This window comes from Vanessa cardui, chromosome 20 (genome assembly GCF_905220365.1).
Source record: "Vanessa cardui chromosome 20, ilVanCard2.1, whole genome shotgun sequence".
Taxonomy (NCBI): domain Eukaryota; kingdom Metazoa; phylum Arthropoda; class Insecta; order Lepidoptera; family Nymphalidae; genus Vanessa; species Vanessa cardui.
This window is the reverse complement of record NC_061142.1, coordinates 1,357,996-1,363,406: the sequence shown is the minus strand read 5'-3', so window position 1 is coordinate 1,363,406 and position 5,411 is coordinate 1,357,996. Positions and strand designations below refer to the sequence as shown.

The 5,411-nt window shown below is 30.4% G+C and overlaps 1 non-coding gene across 1 annotated transcript; it reads right to left on the bottom strand.

The window, feature by feature from the left end:
- Positions 1-4,401: 4,401 nt before the first annotated feature.
- Positions 4,402-4,474, bottom strand: Trnaf-gaa. The gene has a single exon. It is a non-coding gene; the product is annotated as a tRNA-Phe (tRNA).
- Positions 4,475-5,411: the final 937 nt, after the last annotated feature.

The following is a 5,411-nucleotide window of genomic DNA, read 5'->3' as shown; positions in this document are numbered from 1 at the left end:
TCAAGTAGGCTTTTACGAGTACTTTTGAATCGTCATCTAACAATTAAGTGAAACTACCACCGGTTCGGAAAGTAGATACTAACGAGAAGAACCGGCAAGAAACTCAGTAGTTACTCTTTTTCAACATTTCATATAAGAATACTTTCATATTATTCTATCGAAGTGCTGAAAGAAGTTTCACTTTAAAGAAATAATAAATTAAATTTGAAAAGTAATTATTTTAAAAGGTAAATCAAAACTACTTTCTAGTCCCAATAGTTTTCGTAAAATATAAATTAAAAGTCACACAACTGAGCTAATGAGCTGAGATGGCCCAATAGTTAGAACGCGTGACCCTTAACCGATGATTGCGGGTTCAAACCCAGAACACCACTGTATATATGTGCTTAATTTGTGTTTATAATTCATTTTGTGCTCGGTGGTGAAGGAAAACATCGTGAGTAAACCTGCATGTTTCTAATTTCATCGAAATTCTGCCACATGTGCAATCCACCAACCCGCATTGGAACAGGGTGGTGGAATATTTTCTAAACCCTCTGCTTAATGGAAGAGGAGGCCTTATCCCATCAGTGGGAAATTTATAAGTTGTTCTAACTGGGCTTAGACGTGTTCTCCTCGAGCGATTCTCAGTTACAGGTTACGCAATAGTTATTATAATAAATATTGGTTTTTCACTTCGATGTTGTGTTTAGGAGATAACGCTTAACAAACTCCGTGTAACAATAAGTTTATTGTTCTCATTGTGTCATATCAATAAAACGCTTGAATCAATAACAGTTAAGCAAAGTGTACACATATTTAAACCACCTATATATTATATATTTATTACATAATTTCTTTGTAAATCTAGTGATTAATTTTTAAGGTGATAGAAATTAAGTAATTTTTTTTTCGTCAAGAAATTTAAAGTATTCTTGGATCGTCATCCCGTCGGATTAAGAGAGTTACACTCACATACTTGTGCATAATAAAATACCTTGTGCAATTAGGTAGTCCCCAATATCATGACCGCAGTAGACAAAATTGAGACATACAACATATTTTGCTGACAAAAAAGCAATCGAAAACTATTATTTATTCCTGTCTTATGTCGTCTTATCTTTAATATCATATTATGTTACGGACACGAGTTATATGATAATTATTAAATGACTATTCTTGTATATATCATGGAGGAACGGATACTGTGAATATATATGTTCAGATTTGAAGATTATTGATTATAACCACAAGCTTCAAAATCAAAATAAACTTTATTCAAGTGGCCTTTTACAAGCACTTTTGAATCGTCATTTAACAATTAAGTGAAGCTACCACCGGTTCGGAAAGTAGATTCTACCGAGAAGAAACGGCAAGACACTCAGTAGTTACTCTTTTTCAACAATTAAAAAATACAAAGTCATGTTAGCTAATACAATTTTTTAAATTAATATATTCCTTATTAACTTCCTTCAATTACAAGTTATTTAATTAGTAATTAACTCTTTCAGAAGCAATATTCTAGACACAATAACTGAAATTTTTATGACGTCTATAGACGTATTCTGTTTCAGAAAGTGTTAACAAAGATTAGTATAAGGATTTATTAAGAAATATTAGTACTGACAAATATTCAGTTCTATAATAAAATCGTTTAACTATAACATATTACTTGTGAATAAAAAATTAATGTATAAAGCATATTATTTAACACAAGATTATATATGACAAAAATGGGAGCTAATACTGGTTGACTTTCAGGTATGATATATCATGTGTAATTGTATTGAACTAACATAATGTATCTCAAATGTTAAAAACTTAAGATAGTTTCTTGCCGGTTATTTTGGAGGAGATATTTACTAAATATAGTTCTATAAAATAACGATTTAAACGTATTTAAAAAATTTACATGAAAGTGAATTTGATTTTCATATAACTGTTCTATTCAAAACAACAATAATAAGAACATTATAAGTCCGGGTAAGATAAGATTATATCGATAGTAAAAAGGTAGATTTTTGTTATGTTGATTTTCATACAACATACAAAATAATATAATCATCATAGTATGTAAAACTTAATATATACATAACTTCCCTATATTCTTCTGTAAAATATATAAATCAAATCGTTTATTTTTAAAATTATATTTGACTATATGAAAAATGTGTTACAAATAAATATATATATTTACATTAAATTTTAAGTTACGATTATCAATTAATTACACAAATGAATTCGCTTAAATATTTATATGAATTAAATTGAATTCAATAGACATATAAATAGTTGTCGTGTGAAAATAGCGCTTTATAGCGCTTAATTAGCTTGATGGGTGTATTTTTCTCTCTGTTTGTGTTTTTGATGATATTTCATTAACGCTTTTTGCCTTTCATATATTTTTTTATTGGAAATTTATCGGTTGCATTAATTTAATTTATCGTGTTATTGTACTGTTTGTTTCGTAAATTATATATAAGCTAATAGATAAAGTCCTTTCTTTAAGTTCAACAACAAAGTTTAATACCAGTACTCAGTATTGTTGTGTTCCGGTTTGAAGGGTGAGTGAGCCTGTGTAACTACAGGCACAAGGGGCATAACATCTTAGTTCCCAAGGTTGGTGGCACATTGACGATGTAAATAATAGTTAATGTTTCTTACAGCGTCATTGCCTATGGGTGATGGTGACCACTTACCATCAGGTGGCCCATATGCTCGTCTGCCTACATATAACATAAAAAAAAAAACTTGCGTCGTAGGTTTTATCAAATTGCGTTCAGTTCAAAAGCGTATCAGAGAGACACAAAATATTTCAAATTATTTATTATAATTCATATAGTTTTTTTTTTAATAAGATCTTTATATAGTTATCATTTTGTACTTTAATTGTTTTCTATGTAATAGGATTTTTGTTTTATTTTATGTTCATAAACTTTAAATCTTGATTTTTCAATTTTTTTTATAAATGACACTAAAATTGTTTTTAAAACCATATTTATACTTTAATTGCTATGTTGATATTAATCAAACACAGTAAAGATATAGATTACATTGAGGATACATTCAGAGAAACACAAAACTATACTCTACGGAAAGTAGAGTCGGGTAAGATTAAAAATAAAACTTCGACCCGAACTGTCAACGGTAATATTAATCAGTATTATGTGATAGGGAACGACACGGCCACGAGACGGGATAATCGCGGGAGTGAACCGCTCGGAGTCAGTTCCTCGAAGGTGCAACAAGCACATGTGCCCGCATGTGCGCGCTGCCACATGTGGAGATGACTTCCCTAACACACTATTGCTATGTGCGGAATCCATATATTCATAAATTTGTTTATCTATAAATGTTAATATATTTGTTGTAATTTAATTAATTTAATATATATTTATATGATTATCTTAAGAGTAAATCCAAATAATCTACTTAATTTGTTAAACTAAAAGAGAAAATCTTTAGTCAATATAACACTTGCTTATTGTCATACATAAGCAAGTGTTATATATCATATAGGATATAATACCTCAGACCTGAGAAGAACCGGCGAAAGAAACTCAGCGGGATCTATTTGTTTTTTATAATATCAATTTACAATATATGTACAATAGAAAACATATATTTGTTATATTAAATACAATGGTGGCGATCATCTCATACTAATAACTACTAGCGAAACGCCCCGGCGTCTGAAATACCTACTGATAATAAATATACCACCATTCATCCAATCCATGAGCCCATTTCCGTCCACTGCTGGACATAGGCCTCTCCAAGTGCACGCCACTGAGATCGTTCTTAGGCTATTCGCATCCAGCTCCTCCCAGCCAGATAAATATACCACAGAATTTGTTTATTTAAGATATTACATTAGAAACTTTTAATTTGAGTTTCATTATTATAGTATCCGTGTATTATATACAAAAAACCTTCGTTACGAATCACTCTATCTATTAAAAAAAACCGCATCAAAATCCGTTGCGTACTTTTAAAGATCTAAGCATACATAGTAACAGACAGCGGTAAGCGACTTTGTTTTATACTATGTAATGATAAATATAATTTAAATAAAAAGCGGTCTCTATAACGTTTGAACTTTGAAATGTAACAAACGGGACGCGGTCGAAACGGATAATTATTCTGCTTTTTTTTCTTATTGTAACAAGACGATACGAGAGATTAACGCAGCTTAGAATACTAAGTTATATTCTAAGTTAACAGAAATAAATCAACTCGATTCTAATTATGAACATTTATCAAAATTAACAGATTATATAAAACTCGTTTCAAAATAGAAATTGCTTAACATATTTTGTTATAAAGCAATCAACGTATTAATTACATTATTAATATTATCATTAAAATTCGAATTAATTATATGTAAAAATATATGAAACGTTTTTGGTAGTATTTGTGAATTGCCGAAACCCGGGATCGAACCAGGGACCTTTAGATCTTCAGTCTAACGCTCTCCCAACTGAGCTATTTCGGCGGTGTCATGACAGCGCACTCGGTGGTAGGGCTTCGTGCAAGCAGCTCTGGACGCAGCGATGCTCAGTTTGTTGTATTGTTGTGTCCCGGTTTGAAAGGTGAACCAGTGTGATTACAGGCACAGGACATAACACCTTCGCTCCCAAGGTTGGTCGTGCATTGGCGATGTAAGGAATGGGTAACATTTCTTCCAGCGCATTAGTCCATGGGTGAAGGTGACTGCATTAAGTGATCCAATGCCCAGTCTACATTTCTGCTCATATAAATGTGTGTAAATGGCTTGATCAAAATCTTCATAAATTTTAATACCTTAACATAAAATAAATATAATGATAACGTTAAACAGAGTAGATGATTCATAATCGATAAATGATACCTAAGAATGACTTGATCAATTCTAATAAAACTAAGCCTGAAATTTTACCTTGCATTGAATGATGAAGAGAGACTATGTGTGTTTGTATTTATTTAGCGTTATTTACTCTTATATTTTTATTTTATTCATTTGTAATATTATTTTAATTATAGACAAATCAACTCGTATATACATAAAAAAAATGTAAGTTAGAAACGTAAAAACAACTAAGTAGGTGCCAACTTACTAGAAAAGTGATTTCTTTATAAAATTATAAATCAAGGAAAAATTAACTGTTTTGTATACCTTATATATCAATATTAAATACGATTGCATAACACAATCCAAAAATTAAATTTATAAAATACATTACAACTTTAGTTCCGCTACTTGACAACAGATGGCGCTACACGTAGTATAATATCGAAGCGACGGCATTTATTTTTATGAGCTTACTTCGAAACTTTTGATTCATAAGTAAGTTGTATGCAATATCATTTTATAACAAATAAATGTTAATAACTGATTATAAATTAGTATACGATTTAAATCGATTTCGTCTAAATTACGTAATTACAATATA